The sequence below is a fragment of the Myotis brandtii genome, unplaced genomic scaffold (genome assembly GCF_000412655.1).
Source record: "Myotis brandtii unplaced genomic scaffold, ASM41265v1 scaffold191, whole genome shotgun sequence".
NCBI classification, from domain to species: Eukaryota; Metazoa; Chordata; class Mammalia; order Chiroptera; family Vespertilionidae; genus Myotis; species Myotis brandtii.
In genome coordinates, this window is record NW_005357115.1 from 6,500,009 (window position 1) to 6,519,151 (window position 19,143).

Sequence of the window (19,143 nt, forward strand, 5' to 3'; positions counted from 1 at the left end):
ACTGAATTGATTGATCATATAACATTTACGTTTAGGCTGGTCCTGATCCCAAGAAACTATGACATTGTCCTCATCAGAAATCACAACCCTCGTCTGACAAGCTGGACTCATCCCACAGGTGAGTGAAGGAACAGTTTCTCCTGTCATTTATCTGAAACAATGAATTTGGAACACAATTCAAATTAGCCTTAAGAGAGGAGGATTAGTTTATACACATTGATTCCCTATAGCACCTCATGGAGTATTATGTACACTGTAGGAGTTCACTAATTGCTATCATTTGGTGAATACTTACCTTATTACGGATGCTGCACTTGAGGCTTTACATCATGCATACACTTTGTCATTCATTCTAACAATTGTCCTAAAAAGGTATTATTATCCCTATTTTAATGGCTCTGGCAAATCCATTGACTCACCCAAGACAGTACAGTTACTGGTAGCAGACTGGACTTTTATCCCAAGACTGCCTGATGCTAAAGCCTAGGTTCTTTCCACTACTCCATGCTCTCTCTCTAAAAACACTTCATGAAAGCTATGAGCTCCTCCAGTCACTGTTGAACCAATGATGGAAGTCATAGGTGGGCAAACCTTCTAACAGTTACAAAGTCCAGCAACAGAACAGACCATGAGGTAGTAAATAATTAGCACAGAAACAACATTCTGTCTGAAATAGTACAGAGGGAATCGTTTCTCAGCTTGAAAAGCCGGACTAGATAGTTTCAATATCTGAAATCAAAAAACAAAGACAAAGTCAGATCCTGACAAGTGAAGCAAAATTTCAGGATCTTTCTTATATACACGAGATTCTGTGTTTCAGGAGACACAGAGATGAAAAAAACACAATTCCCAAAATGGGAAAAGGGTTGTAATTTGAGCTTGGTAGTAAATAAAACTAGGCTTTCAGAAAATGGGAGTAGAAAAGAGCTGAATATTATGCCTAGTTCCCAATGAAGGGAACAGGGTATTTAAAAACAGAGTGGGGGGAAAATAATAATGGTAAAATAAATAAAATAAAAACAGAATGGTGAGAAATTATAGAAAATATTTAGGGAAATAGAGGGTACTTCACAGAAACTAGTGGGAGAGAAGCATAGAAGGGTAAACTGAGGCCCGGCTATAGAGAGCTTTGAATGACTAAGGGATCTGGATTTTAGTTGCTTACACTTGGGAGCCACTGAGGATTTTGAACAAGTGAGCGATTAGTATCCATGGCTGTGGCTTAAATAAAGTCATATGAATCCTCAATAAAATATTAACAAACAGAATCCAATAATGAATAAAAAGAATTATATACCAAGACCAAGCGAAGTTTTTTCCAGGGATGCAAAGCTAGTTCAGCATTCAAAAATCAATCAATGTAATCTACAACATCAACAGGCTAATGACAAAAAAAAATTATATGATCGTATTAATTGACTCAAAAAAAGCATTAACATTCATTCACAATAAAAACAAACAAACAAACCTTAGCAAACTAGGAATAGAGAACTTTATCAACTTGATAAAGAACATCTACCAAAAAATGGACAGCTAACATCGTATTTAATGGTGAGAAGTGGGTAACTTTCCCCTAAGATCAGGAACAAGGCAAAGATGTTAACTCTCGCCATTCCTTTTCACAATCATACTAGAAGTCCAAGCTGCTAAAATAGGACAATAAAGGGGGGTGAGGCGGAGAAAAGTATACAGATGGGAAAGGAAGGAATGAAACTGTCTTCACTCACAGATGACATGATTGCCTATGTAAATAGATCAACAGGGCACACAGTGTTAGAGGAACCCTTACTAACTTGGTAGCATAAGTTTGAGTCAAGAGAGTGAAACTAATTTCTTAAGCTCACGCTGGAGTAAAGAACTGCAGAGCCCACATAACAAAGAATATCCAAACCAACAAGCAAACGACGCCAAACTCCCCATTTAAATAGCAAACTTGAGCTGAGTTGATATGGATGCTAAGACACTTACATGAAAAGTGAGGAATTTCACTAAATGTCAGATATCAGGTCATCTTTTCTGTCTAGGCCAACTCAGTAGCACTCTCCCTCTCCTCCTCCACCTCAGAAATCAAGTTCTATTCTGGAAGGTAGGGTATGATGTGATAGCTGTGTATTAATAAGCTGTTTTATAATGGAAATATATTTATTTCAACTTTGTTTCTATCTTCTTCCAGGCTCAACCCAAGAAATTAGGATAACACTAGAAACAAAAATGACCACAATCCAATCCAGTATGTCCATATTTCTGTGATGGTTTCCACAGTGAATGTGTGCCGCTATTAACATCAAACTTGAGCAGAAATCTTTAGAACAATTCAATCGACTAGAATGTAGTTGAGTGCTGAGAATGTGTAAGACTCAGAAAATAAAAGGAAGTTTAAGACAAGTAAAAAGTAGAAGTTTTAGAGTCAGATGGACCAACCTGAGTTCTGAAGTCTTGCACTGTTACCCCCAACCATGTGACAAACAAGTTTCTTAATCTCTCTGAGCCTTCCTTCAGCTTTCTCACCTTTGCCATGAGAATAATGACACCTAATGTCATGAGAATTAAATGTAAAAACACACATAAACTTGGTTGGCGGCAAATGGCTAAATAATGTTAGGTTTATCTATCCAGTTGGTAAGGCAGAGCCTACATGTGAGAGCGTTCAATGTTCAAAGCAGATGAGAGATATAGACAGTACAAACAACAGAGGGAGAATTCCGTGGGCTGCAGGGACAACAAAGGCATCCCACAGGATGTGAGATTCCAGGTGAATCTTAAAGGGTTCCGGGTAGAATTCAGATAGAGAAGAAGGGAAAGTTGTTGGCATAAAGGAAGCACTAAGAATAATTACTGAATGAGTGAATGGATGCATGAAAGGCCGAGAGAAACAAATGAACACATTGGAATGTCCAAGGTATATTCTAGAAGCAGTGAGTAGACCTGAGATTAAAATTAAAGATGGCCCTTGACTCTACAGAAATTTTGTTTTAAGTGAGTTTTCTCCCTATGAGCATTCAGGTATTTTCTAGCGATGGGCACTTCTGTTTCCCTGGCCCTAGAGAAGACGCATGTCTATAGAAACCACACTGTGGCTTGTTTGTCTCCCTGGTACTGCACTATCTCTCTGACCTACCTGTGACCTGCATATTTGGGTGAAAACATTTCCTGTAGCCCCAGTGGGACAGGATAGCTTTTACACCTGCTGACATATTTAGACCCATACATTGTCTCAACGGCCACTGTTCTCTTTTGATAACCACCACAGCACCTAATTGCTACAGTCAGCTTCCTCCACAAACCGCAGTGTAAAACATTCTCATGGGGAAAAAAAATAAAAGGTGCCAAGGCATCTTCTGACTTTGGTGCTTGTATTTTGAAAATGAAGTTTTCAGGTAAAAATAGTGGTCAGAGGGGATGGGGGTAGACGCAAAGGTAGAGTCTGAGAATAGGCAAGGGAGAGAGGAAGAAGAAGCAGAAATTGATGGAAAGATTCCTAGATATTTGGGCTTTGTTTTAGGGCTTATCATTAGCTCCCTGTGATCTTGGGCTTCTCTGTTAACTTCTCTGGGCATTGCTTTTGTCATATGAACAGTGGGAGGTTGATGCAAGTGACCTCTAAGACTCTTGCAGTGCTTACTTTCTAGGACTGCAAATAAAAGAGATCCTGTGTTCTATGCTGGGAGAGGCGAGTCAAGCCAACTCTTCTTTTCTGATGCTCTTTTATCAAATCCCACCCCCACCTCCCATGACCCTTAATGACTCAGGAAAGTAACTGTCCCACCATTAGAGAGCCAACGATGAACTAAAGTTGGGTGCAATTACCAGGTTTGTTTTTCTGTTTGTTACTCTCACTGTCCCACAAAGAAGAAAAAGTCACTGCAGTAAGGTTACCTCTACCCACGAGGACTTAAGTGGGACTGATCACCAAGTCCTAAGTCCATAACATCACTATGGGTACCACACTGTTAGATGTTAACATACTGGCCTTTGCCTGGAAGAGACACATTGGAATGGCAATGTCTGATGAGGAATGAGTAGGAATGAGGGCATTTAGGCTGCAAAGGAGCACATCTGAGAGAAGCAATGATGACAGCCACAACCACCTGAGAGGTGGACAAAGAGGTTGGGTTTGCGTGGCGTTGCTCCACATGGTGGCACAAAGGGCCGCCCGAGAAAGCTCCGGGGGAGGTAAATGACATCACCACTGGAAGAAGAGCTTACCCACAAGCCACATATCTAAGGGTATCTCATGGGGGTAGGGACTTCCCACACCAGGAAGTGTTCTAGGCCCAAAGCCCCATGCCCATCTGCCAGGAGACCTCAGAGAGTATACACTCAGCAGGCAAGGGGGCAAGGGTCCTCCCCAGGGCTGATTCTATGATTCCACCCCAGGCTTTACTGAAGCGCGGCAAATGTTGTTCACCTTACTTCCTAGCTGGTTTTATTTTTAACTTGCCTGCATTTTTGAGAACTGAATCCTGTGCTGTGTGACTGGACTGATTACTTTTCCATCAATATTCAAGGGGGCAGGGACCCCCAGGATTTTAGTTTGAAGTCCCCTAATTTCCATCTCCTCTCCCAAGCAGAAGTCCCACCAATGTGATCAGGAATAAAACAATTTAGATGAAATACTAGAACTCATTATTTAAAGGTTTTGTAAAGCCAATTATCCCTTTGCAGAGTGAAAAATGCTGTAAGTTTGGATTTTTCTGCTTAGACTATTATAGAGGGTCCCACCCTGCTCGTGCTGGACAGAGAAGAATAAAATGCAGTCACTGACACAGCATCTGGGTCAGCCTAACACAGGGCAGAGGAGGGGATTCAGAACAAACTCCGCAGCATCCCGGAGAACACACCACCTCACGTGTCATCCTGGGAGGCAGAAGGACAGCTGACTATGACCACTCTTTTTTTTTTTTTAATATATTTTATTGATTTTTTACAGAGAGGAAGGGAGAGAGATAGAGAGTTAGAAACATCGATGAGAGAGAAACATCGATCAGCTGCCTCCTGCACATCTCCCACTGGGGATGTGCCCACAACCCAGGTACATGCCCTTGACCGGAATCGAACCTGGGACCTTTCAGTCCGCAGGCCGACGCTCTATCCACTGAGCCAAACCGGTTTCGGCGACTATGACCACTCTTGTACTGGTTTCAAGTTCCTTTGCCCACTTCTGGAAGCCTTGGCTTAGCTTTCTTTTCTTCTTTTTCTTTTCTTTTCTTTTTGTTATATATGTTTTTGTTGATTTTTAGAGAGAGAGGAAGGGAGAAGGATAGAGATATAGAAACAATGATGAGAGAGAAACATCATCAATCGACTGCCTCCTGCACATACACCCCCCTCTCCCCCATCGGGGATCAAGCCAGCAACCCCTTGGTTCCTGCGTTGATGCTCAACGGCTGAGCTACACTGGCCGGGCTAGCTTTTCTTTCTTAAGTTGTTCCCTAATTTGTATCCAAGACATTCCTCTTCAAGACATCATTAAATTTGACATGCAATACTGTCTATAAACAGAAACCACCTGGTTTTCCAATGCCAGAGGAACATTCCATTAACCCCTGAACTGCTCACGCATTGCAATATCATGCAGCCCCGAGCAAAATCTCAAATCCATAAAGCAACATATAAAGATGCCCAGGCCAGGTGGAAAGAATATGTCCATACTGTAGGGTCATAACTCTACCAAATATGCATGCCTATGTACAATGATGTGACAAGGAAAACTGTTTAAGGCAAGCAGTTGAAATGACCTCAGGGGACAGGTTCTCCCTCTTCTTTCTCCCCCAATTTAAACGCTTAAAAGTGGTTGCATGGCAAAAACATAAACAACTTATAAAAACTAACATTACCCTTTTTTCCAGCACTACCTTTTGAAGGCCAGTGTCCTTCCCCCAAAACACACTCACGTGTGAACTGGAGCTGATCTGATTAATCTGCTTTTTATTGGAAGTTGCCACAGTGTTCATTGTGAAGCTACATGCACGGGAGAAACCTCATAGGAAAATAGCAATAAGCCTCGTGCTTCATTTTCTCAGCCAGGAAAAGTTCCTAATCCCTCACAAGAGGAAGAGGCCTGCCCGAGGGGGCACGGACACCAATAGCAAAACCCACCCCAAAATGCTGGCCCTCCACCTCTCAGGGATCCGAGCTTCGCCTTCCTTTGGGGATAGCTGGCGCTCTGCTGCTTAACACCCCACAGACCCTGGGGCCGAGGCATGGACCCCAGCTCACCCCCGAATGAGACTCATGACTTCCAGGTGCTTAGCCGAGTTCTCCTGCTGGAGTCAGTTCCCTAGACACCACCCTCGTGTCCTCAGTTTTTACAAATGAACCCACGGCCTTAGAAGGACTGGAATCGGACCCTCCCCGATGGTGTTCCTAAGTTATTGCCATGCTAACATTCCCCACAATCTGACCGTTGGGGAGGGACCCACTTCTGAGGAAAGCTAAATGCCCTTGACCAGAATTGAACCAGGGACTCTTCAGTCTGCAGGCCAATACTCTATCCACTGAGCCAAAGTGGCTAGGGCCTAAAGAACTTTTATGGCCAGGGCACCCCTCTCTCCCACATCACTGGAGAAAACAGTCCCCAAAATGCATGTGCAGAGGCCCTGGGCTGCTCACATCCCCTGAGGTCCTCTCTGTACAGTGATCCCAAAGGACCTTTCCACATGGAGATACACAGATTCTTCTAGTCCCTTAGATCCTAACCGTGGACGCCAGATTTCAGTCACCTGGTTTATAGATCATATCAATTGTACTGGAGTTGTTGAACATTCCATAGCATGGGAAAAGCCGCCCCGTGTCAGCTGAATAGAGCCCCCCGCCCAACCTTGGCCTCTGATATCTGTTCTAACTCCATCCCGTGTAAGATGGGTCCTTTCCCAAACTCCAGCCGCACTGGCCCTGCCTCTGGGGGCCATACTTCGAAGGTGAGTCTTGTCTGTGTCTGATTCTCCTCCGGTTAGCCCTGTCTCCTCCACTGGACTGAGAGCTCCTGCTGAGCGCCTGGAACCAAGCCCAGGGAGTCAACGCTGGACGGGGCACACAGCATGTGCTCAGTGGGGACTTAGGGAATTAAGGTTGAAGCAGAGGTGCTCCGAAACACCCGGAGTAACCCTTACTAACCCAATAGGCACACCATCCAGGAGCTGATCTGGAGCACTCGAACCAAATCCTGTGTCCTACAAATCCTCCCAGGTATTTGCTTCTGGAATGTGGGTGGCAGGCTTATACCCCTTGGCCATGACATCTGAAACACAGAACAAGTTCTCTAACCACAGAGGAAGGCTAAAAGTTTAAGTGACAGAAAATGTCACAGCGCACACGTGTTGAACCGCAGTAAGGCATTGCTGGCCCTGCCTCTTCCTCCTGCTAGTCCTTCTAGTCCCTTAGATCCTAACCGTGGACGCCAGATTTCAGTCACCTGGTTTATAGATCATATCAATTGTACTGGAGTTGTTGAACATTCCATAGCATGGGAAAAGCCGCCCCGTGTCAGCTGAATAGAGCCCCCCGCCCAACCTTGGCCTCTGATATCTGTTCTAACTCCATCCCGTGTAAGATGGGTCCTTTCCCAAACTCCAGCCGCACTGGCCCTGCCTCTGGGCACCGACTGCAGGGGGGACCACAGCACCCAGAGGTGCCCCTCCTGAAGCCCAGTCTCATGTCTCCCCATTCACCCCAGTGTCTCCCTTCCCCCGTTTCTCTAAGGGCCAGGGTCCTGTGGAGCCTTCCGTTGGGCTCCTCCTCCAATCATGGCCCTACTCTCCTCAGGGAGCAGAGGTGAGAACTCTTCCCAGTCTCCCTCCAGCTGCCAGCCAGCGACCCCCTAGATGTGAGGAGGTCCATATGCTTATTCCCCACCGATTCAAGTGGGTCTGACTAAGGGTCCTAAATTCACGCTGCTCAAAATTCCAGGGGAAACTGCCCCTTGTGCTTTACATTAGAGCCTCGTCCTCGCTCTGAGGCCCTTCCCGGGGCACAAGCAGAGACCCAGGGAGGGGGTTTCCAAGTCGCTGTACTGACTCGGCCCCTCTCATGTGCCTGGGAGGGTCCCTCACAGCGTGAGCACTTGTGTTTTTCCACAGCTGAGGGCCAGTGACAGCGCACACCCTTAATCTCTCTAAGACCTGAAAAGCATGTTGAATCTTGTGACTTAGTTTTTAACATCTCCAGATATTCAGACCTTGGACATCTTCCATCTACATCTCCGTTCAGAAGGACAGACCTTTCCCCTCAAGCATTTGCCAATCATGGAAAGGAGGTTTCCTTTTCAGGAAACTTGAAAATTATTATTTTTAAAATATCTTTATTGATTTCAGAGAGGAAGGAAGAGGGGGAGAGAGAGAAAAACATCAATGATGAGAGTAAATCATTGATCCACTGCCTCCTGCATGTCCCCCACTGGGGATCGAGCCTGCAAGCCCTGCAAAAGCCCTGAGAATCAAACTGTGACCTCCTGGTTCATAGGTCCACAATCAACCACTGAACCACACCAGCCAGGTTAAAATGTGTTACTTTTAGACTTATATACTTCCTTAAGTTTATACAAAATACTGGAGCTACCATATTTGTACTTTAACTTAATATATTTTTGAAAAATGTTTCAAGTATATAAATCAGAATATTGATTAATCAGACATTTGGAACACTTAAAAATGGAATATATGGAACTGTAAAGGCGATTTGAATATTTTAGAGGAAATTATAATGTTCCTCCTTCAATGTGATTCTAAATAATCGCTGATTGACAAAGAGAATTATGAAACTGGCAGGTTCCACTTAAAAGCTCCAGGGAAAACTAGAGCGTTTCCTACCTAAAATGTTAATATAAATTTTGAAACAAAAGTAGATCCTAAATAATCTTTTATGTGTCAAGGCTCTTTCCGCCTCCACCCACCCCCAGTACCAAAAAGCTCACATTGAAAACACACTCCAGCCTTCCTAAAGCACAGTGTGACACCCATTGGTGTAAGCTGTGGGCAGTCACTGATGGGTTTTCATGAGCCTAATGATAGCTAACCCTGATGGAATGTGTCAGCCAATAATCATTGGTGCCAATTCAATGCCAATGGGCTACGCCCCTGTCGGCTAACCAGCTCTGCTTCCAGATGGTTTGCTCTGCTCTGAGATGGTCTGCTGCACCTCACATCAGCCGGATGGTCCAACTCAGCCAAGGGCACTAGTCTTCATTCTTCTGTGGGAGGAGAAAGTTCACTCTCCAAGCCAGAGGGGGGTGCTGGCTTATATGAACAGGAGGCCCCACCCCTGGTCCACCTGATTGGTCCATCTTCATTCAAATGAGGGCTCTGAAGCCTCACAGTTTGATTGGCCCAAAAGGCACTGTCCTGATTGGTCTGAATAGAGCCACTCTGATTGAATGGAGAAAGCCTCAACCCTATTGGTTGAATAGGATTTCAGGAAACCTTTATGCCAGTAAGGGCTAGCTGAGCCAGCAAAAACACACTGCAGTCAGGCAGTTTAGCACAGACTTTTCTGAGAAGTGTAATTTCCATGAATGGTTTTGCCTTTTTTTTTTTTTTTTTGAGCCCCGTTGGCCACCAGGAGCCCTTCTTAAGTATCCTTTTTCTTCCCTCTCAGAATTCACAACAGCTAACTCTGTACCAGGCACAGTTCTTTACAGATTCACTCACTGAACTGTCATGACATCCCTCTAAAGTAGAGATTACTTTTAGTCCTAGTTTTTACCAGTAAGGCAACTAAGGTTCACAGTCAGGAAGCGGTAGAGCTGGGGTTTAAACCCAGGCCTCTTAATCCAGAGTCAGTGCTCTCAACCACTGTGCCGCGTGCACTGTGATCCCTGTATGTTTGTTTTTTGTTTTGTTTGCCTTGGCTTTAATGGTTTTGTTTTTTTTTTTTTTTTTGAGCCCCGTTGGCCACCAGGAGCCCTTCTTAAGTATCCTTTTTCTTCCCTCTCAGAATTCACAACAGCTAACTCTGTACCAGGCACAGTTCTTTACAGATTCACTCACTGAACTGTCATGACATCCCTCTAAAGTAGAGATTACTTTTAGTCCTAGTTTTTACCAGTAAGGCAACTAAGGTTCACAGTCAGGAAGCGGTAGAGCTGGGGTTTAAACCCAGGCCTCTTAATCCAGAGTCAGTGCTCTCAACCACTGTGCCGCGTGCACTGTGATCCCTGTATGTTTGTTTTTTGTTTTGTTTGCCTTGGCTTTCAAAGTATATTCCAGCAACCACACAGAAGATGGGTCTGAGAGAAGGCACAGTCAGGGAGGCCAGCTGGGAAATGGCTGTCCCCATCCAAGTAATAGGTAACAGGGACATGAGCCAGGACTGTGCTCACGGATAGAGTTGGAGAAAAGGAGGACAGATTTTAGAGGAAAGTTGGGAAAGGGAAGTACCCATCGGACAAATGAGAGAGAAAGATGACCCTAGGTTACTGTGAGGGGTTGGGTAGGAGACTGGGGAGAATCGCTGGGAGCAAAGTGGGGAGAAGGGAAGGGTTGTATGTGGAGTGCCTGTGAAACTCAGTAAACTGCTAGACATGTGGTCTGAAGGTTAGGACAAGGAGAGGGGTTAAAAACTGGGGAGGCAAAACATTTACTAACACTTATAATAATATGAAAAGAATATTGTTAATCCCAATCAAAAACGAGCATAGCTAGGTTTTGGCTAAAGCTATAGTTTGGTTTAGTTTTTGTTTGCCAATTTTTACAGATCTAAGTCTCGGAGGGCTAACATGGAATCAAAGTGTGAACTAGAACTGCCTTTTACAATCACCCTCAATGAGAAAACTTTGTAGCCAGGAAAACCAGCAAGTCCTCCTTATTCAGGAGAGCAAGACTGAGCATTCCCAAACCAACTGTGGCCAATGCCTGGGTACCCAAGAGTATCAAACATGGTACCTGCCTTGAGGGGGCTACCAACATCCCTCTGTCCCTCTATCAAATCTGCTAACCAGCAGCAGGTTAAAGGGGTTGGTTTAAAATGTATTAATGAGTCCTGAAGTAGCTTTCATAATTTAGGATCTGGTCTTGCCTTGAAGTTGCCAGGTTCTAGAAACTTCGTTATTTCTTCTTTTATTTGCTTGCATCATCAAAGGAATAACACATATAATCATTTTTCCATTGTTTGAGCAGAACCCATTACAGTTGCTGAGAAGTGGTAATTGAGTTTATCAAATATAATTACCTCCACTCAACCCACCTTCTCTCCAGTTTGCCTCGCTCAATCAGGAAGAACCAACTCCACCTTTCACAAAGGACACTTGCATATTTGAATGGCTTCCCAGGAGTCTTTGAGTGGCATATAATTACACTTAATTTAATTTTTTTGACATTAGTCCCCAAGGCTTTGATTCAAAGTCTGTATTATTCTGATATAAGGAAAATAAAGCTCCACCTCAAATTAAATATTTGCTTTTGCGTACAGTTTGCTGTTCACTGTACAACTGATCTTCTGGCAGAGTCTTTGGTTTCCAGCAGCCTCTTCTGGGCTTGGCATCTTTTCCAGTTTCTTGTGTTTCCCCGTCAGTTGTCAGGTCACCAGGAGCCTGAGTGTCCCCAGGTTTCAGGGACACTTTCAGGCCCCAAGGCCCCAGGAGATGGGAATCTAACATCTCTCTTATTTTCCGTGTGAGAGGCAAACCATCCTGACTGAGTTTAGGGGATGGGATGTTTATGTTGAAATACACATTGATGAGGGGAAATAAAGCTGTCACAAATTTGTTTCAGGTAATGTACCCCAAAAAGCCACAATCTGGCCAACTTTCCCAACATTTGTTAAGTACTTGCAACGGGAGAGTACACTCTATCTGTCCCCAAGGACCTAACAATATTGTAAAAGAAAGAGACTGAAAAGGTTGGTGGTAGCAGGAGGCCAAATGAAATATAGGCTGTCCTAGAGATACAAAAATTATGCAGAGAAACCTCAGAAAGAAGAACTTACCAGGCTATTCCTCTTTAGCCAACCACCACACTGTCCTGACCCACCATTATCACTATTCTTTAGGGACTGCCTGGATCTCCCTAACTTAGATTGAGGAGACTCGCTGACTTCCTTCCCACCCAATTCCCAGAATCATCTCGGGAGAAATTTGCATTCATGTTAAATGATATCCAATGTCCCAGTCTCTAGGTCCTTAACATTTTCAGCCCTAGTGACCTTCACCTCCTTTCCACTTTGAAGTCTTACCCTCAATACTCCACTCCCAGGTCACAGCCTCTGATTCCTCCAGCTCTCACTCAGTTCTCTCCTATACCTACATCTGACCTCACCTTGACCTCTCTGAGCTCTGGCCTCTACCTGGTTCTTCATATCCATCAGCATCTACTTCATTTCCTTCCAATCTAGTCAAGATCATACAGTTTCAGTTCAGTTGTTCTCTTGAAAACCACCTCAGCTTTATCTGCTTGTCTTTCTATCATAACAGTAGTTCATCCACCCCCCCCTAAACTATGTCTGAACCTATCTAAATATCCACCTCCTATACCAAAGTTACCTTTAGGACTGCTGGGGGGGAAAAATCTCACCACAATGAAGAATGGTGCCCCACAAATTTCCAGCATCAGTTACACCTTCATCACTCTCAGCAACTCCACGATTCCTCCCACTCAACTCAGGGTCTCTTCTACCCTTTATGTTTTTCCACCTTCCCAACTCAACTACCTTCTCTCTTAGTTGACCGTGGTTCTTATTTTACTGAAATATAAAGTCTCTCAACTTCCTGCCCTTTCATCACCACTACATCTGCCCTCAACATTGCCCCTCCTCAGAGGAAAAGACAAGCTAGATATTCAGATGTATCTGGCATCATCGACTCCCTCAAGGGCCTGGCTCCATCAGGACCAATTTCTCTCCCATGGTTGTCAACCTATGAATTCCCACTGCATTCTTTACTTCTTCCTGTAACAAGCTCATGCCCTTTCTTTTAAAAAATATTCTCCTTGAAGCCATCCCTCCCGCCTTTCACCATACCGTAAGAATACCCTCCTTCTCTAGCCAGGCTCATCATGTACAGTTTCCACCTCCACCGTCTCACCTCCAATCCACTCCCCAACATGGATAATCTGGTTTCCACACCTCTCATGCCACTGAAAATGCCTACTCAACATCTATATTTAAGTGTCTAATGGACAGATCAGACTCAACATGTCCAAAACTAAACTTCTGGTCTCCGAACCCAAACCTTCTTCACCCATAATTCTTGCCAACTCATTGGAGGGTAATGCCCTCCTTCCAGTTGCTCATGCTAAGAAATGCAAAGTTATCCTTTTCTTCTTTCTTTCAGACCCCATAGCCCAATCCAATCAGGAATTCTGTTGGATCTACCATCAGAATATATCCAGAGTTTGACATTTCTGACCATGTCCAGTGCCATCATCCTGACTTAAGATACATCATCTCTTGCCTGGATTACAATAGCAGGTCTCCCTAGCCTTCCTACACTCTCTTAGCAATGCAGTAGCCAGAATACCCCTTTTAAAGCATAAGTTATATGATGTTGTTCCTTGGCTCAAAACTCTTCAGTGCTCCCCAAAGTCAAAGTCCTTCCAATGGTCTACCAGAACCTGGAAAATTTGACTTCACCTTACCCCTTACCTCCTTGACTTCATCTGTTTATTCTCCCTCACTCACCCACTTCCAGCCACACTGGCTTCCTTGCTATTCCTAGAACATGTCAGGCACTTTAAGGCCTTTTCACTGGCTATTCCTTTTGCCTGAAATCCTCCGCCCCCCAAGACATTCACATGGTCAACTTCTCACCACTTTCAAATCGTTTGTCACATGTAACTATCTGACCAACATATTTAAAACTGCAACCCCTGCTAACATCCCTGATGTCCTCTTTAACATGCTCAACTTTTTTCTTTATTTACTAGAGGCCTGGTGCATGAGAGTCGTGCACTGTGGGTGGGGGGTGTCAGCCCGGCCTGTGCCCTCTCACAGTCCGGGACCCCTCAGGGGATGTGCAACTGCCGATCCCTGGGGATCGGGCCTAAGCCGGCAGTTGAACATTCCTCTTGCAGTCTGGAGCTCTTGCAGTCTGGGACCCCTTGCTTCTTACCGCCCGCCTGCAGTAGAGGCGGGAGAGGCTCCTGCCACCACCACTGGGCTCACCAGCCGTGAGCCCTGCTTCTGGCTGAATGGCACTCCCGCTGTGGGAGTGCACTGACCACCAGGGGGCAGCTCCTGCATTGAGCGTCTGCCCCCTGGTGGTCAGTGCACGTCATAGCGACTGGTCGTCCGGCTGTTTGGCCAATTTGCATATTACGCTTTTATTACATAGGATAGCTCTTACCAGCTTCTAGCATGCTATAAAAAGGCATATTTGTTATGTCCATTCTTTTTTTTAAATATATTTTTATTGATTTCAGAGAGGAAGGGGGAGAGAGATAGAAACAACAATGATGACAGAGAGTCACTGATTGGCTGCCTCCTGCATGCCTCCTACTGGGGATCGAGCCCACAACCCGGGCATGTGCCCTTGACCAGAATCAAACCAGGGACCCTTCAATCAACAAGCTGACGCTCCATCCACTGAACCAAACCAGCTAGGGTTGTTATGTCCATTCTTTATTAGCTGTTTCCCTTCACTAGAATGGAATTATTTGCCAATATATCCCAAGCTCTAAGAACAGTGCCAGCCATATAGTAGGCATTCAATATATGTTTGTTGAAAATGAATTGAATTACCAAGGTCACTGGTGACCTTCTGCCAGGCCCAAAGGGAACTTTCCAGTCCTCACCTTTTTGGATTTCCCCAAGACTGTTGACCACTGCATTCTCCTTTCTTTTCCTTCCACATCTCTAGCCACCCCTCCCAGGTTTCTCTTCCTTTAAGGAGCGATGGTCCTCCCTAGTCTTCATATTCTCCCTAAACAAGGTCATCTACTCAAAAGGCTTCAATTGCTACATGAACATTGACTCACCTAAAATACACACTTTCAGAAAGATATCTCTCTCTCCCTCTCTCTCCCTCATCTGTATAATCATCTGGTTCCAGAAAATCTGAAATTCACTGTGTTCAGCCCTGCGCCTCTGGCAGAGAGGTCCCTTTCTCAGTGAGCAAGCACTGTGTGCACAATTGTCCAGGCCAGAAACCTGGGCGTGGTCCTAGATCACTCCCCGTCTCTAACCCTCCACATCCTATCTATCACCTTGTGACCAACCCGCTGCCATCTCCTAGTCACCTCTCACTTCCTGCCATCATAGGCTGCTCACAGCCTTTGTGCTTCTAACCTCCCTGCTCCAGCCCAGCCTCTGCATTGTCCCCGTGTGGTCACTCAGGCAGGTGGAAACTCCCCCTGAGCAGGAATGCTGGGCCCCTCCTATAGGTCCCACTCCCCAATTTGACAGTCCTGAACACATGCTTCAGTCTGCCCTGAAAGTGCCAGGCCTGCTCAGGCCTCTGAGCCTTCGTGCGTGCTTTTCCCTCTGCTGGTAAAGTCCTCGCCCTGCCTATCTGTCTTTAGATGTTTTGTTTTTGAAGCTCAGGCATACATAACATCTTCCTTGTCTGATTCCCTCCAGGGAACCCACAGCATTCCCCTCATTCTCCAGCCCTGTTTTGTACATGCCTCCACCATGGCAATTATGTTGTAGTCTTGTAACTATAATAACCACCCCTATTGACCTTCCATGATGGTTCTGGGGATCAAATGATAATGGGGGGAAGGGCCTGATAAACTGTAAAGCCTCAAACAGATGTTAGTCACCCAGGGAGGTAGGAGCCAACAGTGAGAAATGCAAGAAAACTAAGAATTACAATACAATACAATGAGATGACTACTCTCATGCAGCTCTAGATGTGGAAATTAAGGCTCAGAGAACTTCAAGCTTCAACTGGGAGCAAAAGACTTTGATCTAAGCATCTGGTATATCAGGAGTACCAGTCAGGGTTCAAGTACAGGAAACAGAATCCACTCTTATTTGTTAAACAAAAGTTCTGGAGTGATGACGTCTGCATAGTTACCAGGAAATGCAATTCTAGTTCTCACAATCGAATTAGCCCAGATTTCTGAGAAGTGATATCTAGAAGAGAGAGCATGTCTTCTCCCAGGCGATACATAGCCATGTTTGTTTACCACCTAAGATACAAAGTCACTGTACTGTAAATAGTCAATACATGAAGGCCTGGTTCAGGCTGGAAAGACAGTTCTGTAACATTGGTGCTTACAGAATGGCCCACGGAAAGAGCAGGAGAAGAGGGTTTAGGCGGGGCCGTCAGCAATGCCCATCAGAACCCTGACGCCCCCCTTGCCCACCAGGGGAGCTGCCACCTCTGCCCAATCAGGATGGCAGAGAATCCAAGTCCAACACAGAATCATGGAAATCAAGAACACACCGCCCACACTCCAGGTCCAGGATCGGGGAGACACTGCCCCCTCGACCCACGTGCCATGACCCCCACACAGCTAGTGCTGCACACCGAGTCACAGCTCACACCCAGAATCGCGCTGGCTGTCGGCGAGAGCCAGTGCAGCATGTCGACCCCCTTCACATCCACCCCCAGATGTTTCATGAGTGCATCTAATGGTGGAAACTAACCCTAGGACCCTAGGGACAGGGGGATCTGGGAAATGCCATGTTTAGCTTCCCAGCCTCTCAGGTACAGGAAGACACAAAGAAGGAGTTTGAGGTGGATGCCAAGTGCCAATCCAGGGCCCCCAGCCCACAGCACAGAGAGAGAAGTGCATGCAGGGGCGCATCGTAGTATGGAAAAGGTCCTCTCGGGCAGGGGACACAGTGCTTGCTTGCTTGTTCGTTGTTTATGTGTTGCAGAACAAAGAACTGAAGGACATGTCCGCTGCTGGCCAAAAGATCACGTTTTCCCTAAGATGAAGTGCTGACAAATTTCTCACGCGGGACCCTCCACAGTGGGCGTTACACGATGTTACAGCTCGGTGTCTTCAACCAAAGGCAGAAGGAACATTTGTGGGCTAGTTCTTAAAGTGACTTTTGCTAAAATGCAAAGGCATCGCGTGGACGTGGAATCGTGCCCTCGCCTGTCCCCATATCTGTCATCAGGGTCTGGTCCTAGGTCAGCCGCTTTCCAACTGTGCCCCTCAGAGCCTGCAGGTGCCCTATGTCCCTTTTACACAGCACCGGAGTCTTGCCTGTGCTGACTTCCACATAAAATTCCCTTTGAAAAGGGGCTTAACTGCTTTGAAAACGTTTGCAAATGAGTCTTTGACCATCTCTCATAAAACTTATTTGTTACAACCAGCTTTTGGGAGGAGCCAGGCTCTGAACAATGTGAGGTTTGACACTGGCCCACAAGACCAGAATTCCGTTCCACTGGTCAAGACTGGTTCACAGCTTTCGAGGGGCCCAAGAGAGTCGGTTTTGCGGTGGCTTTTCCCAGGCGACAAAGTCTGTGCATCTTTCCCCACCATTGCCCACAGGACCCAGGTCCAGGCTGGGATGGGGACACAAAATAAGCCCCGTTCTTAGACAGAACTCTGGGTCTTGACTCCCCAGACACAGCCTGCCCAAAGTGGCTAAGCTTTCTCTCCGTCCAACAAAAACAGCTGAGGCCTGGCCTTGCAGGAAGAGGATTGCCAGATGCTGGTGAGGTGAAGCCCAGACAGAGCCAGGGAGCCTCAGTCAAGGTCAAATCTCATAAACAATCCTAAAAAATAAGGTTAGAGTGTGAAGAGAGTCTGTCGGAGGAGGCCTATCAATTGTGGGCCTCTGCTCTCCTCCTCACCTGCTCCTGCTTGTATTTGGCCAAATGAACCCAGTCACCTCAGGTGGAATCCCCTTCAAGCTGAACCTGTGCCCTCGACAGGCTTTGCCTCCACGACCTTGCCTGTTTCTTCCACGGTAGCACCATCCTCCTAGCCTCTGAGTCCTGCACTCAGTCCAGTCCTGTGGATTCTTCCGCATAATGGCTTTGATCTCTGTCCCCAGGTTGCCATTTTGGTCTTCCACACCAGTGTCTCTGACCCAGAACTTACAACGGTCTCCTCAATGGGCCTCCTCCCCTTGGCCTCTCCAGCCTTCTCTCTCACCACAAACAGTCGCACTCATCTTCCCCCCACTGCTCTGTATGTGATCTTTGCTCACAAATGTGCAACGTTCCCCAAAGGAATGAGCTGGACTTCAAGACACTCCGTAGTTGGACCTCACACCAATTTCCAGATTCGTATCCCGATTATGAACACACTTGCGTGTGTACACGTACACATACACACACGTATACACACACACACACACACACACACAACTTTTGACTAAGCCAGAATGATGTACCCACTACTCCTAGGAAATGGTCCACGGATTCCTGTCATTGTGCCATTATCCTACCATTTCCCCACCTGGCACCCCTCCCCCATAATGTGCACCTAAATTCCTCTCATCCTCTTGACCTTCCCTTGCTCCTTCACCTCCCAGGCCCCCGGAGAGCCCTATCCATCTTGAACGCACACCCTGTTTGTCAACTCAACCATCTATATGAACGTGGCCTCCAGACAACTGGCAAGTTAGACTGCAGTTTGCAGGAGCAGAAACTGTGCCTAAAGAGCTAAAAAACAAACAAACAACAACAAAAACCTCCATCTCCCAGTTTGCACACAATGGGAAGTGTCAGCAGAACTAGTCCTGGGCTCCAGCCCAGCCAGTCTGCTCTCACTACCCAGGGCAGAGGTCCCAGGGTGCTGGAAGGGCGAGGGGAGGAGGGGCTGAGGGCAGTGGCGATGTCACTCGCTCACGCTCCAAAGACCCTGAGGAGAAGCAGTGAGTAACGGGCAGCGCCCCAGGCATCCAGAAAAAAATAGGCCAAGCTCGTGGTTAAGGAAGCATCCAGCCCAGCACCTACCATGTGATCAGTCAGACCTGGGCAGAGGCCGCTTCATGTAAACAACCCTGCGGCTACCCGGTAGCAACACCAGGGGGCAGTGTTTCTGGTTCCCTGGGCGGGCGCAGGCAGCAACTGCCATCTTTGCAGGCTTCTATGTTATCACATTGACTTGGGGGAGTTCGACACCCTTTGTCAGCCTGTATAGGAAAACGCAGTAGCCAGACCTTCAAAACAGGGCGCCTTTGTCCACAGCTGACACCCTGGCCTGGAGCCCGGCTCGGCTTCAGGGGAGGATTTAGGTCAGAGAGAAAATGGGGTGGCAGTGGCTGCAGCCTTCAAATCTGTTTTAGCACAGGATCAGGGAGATG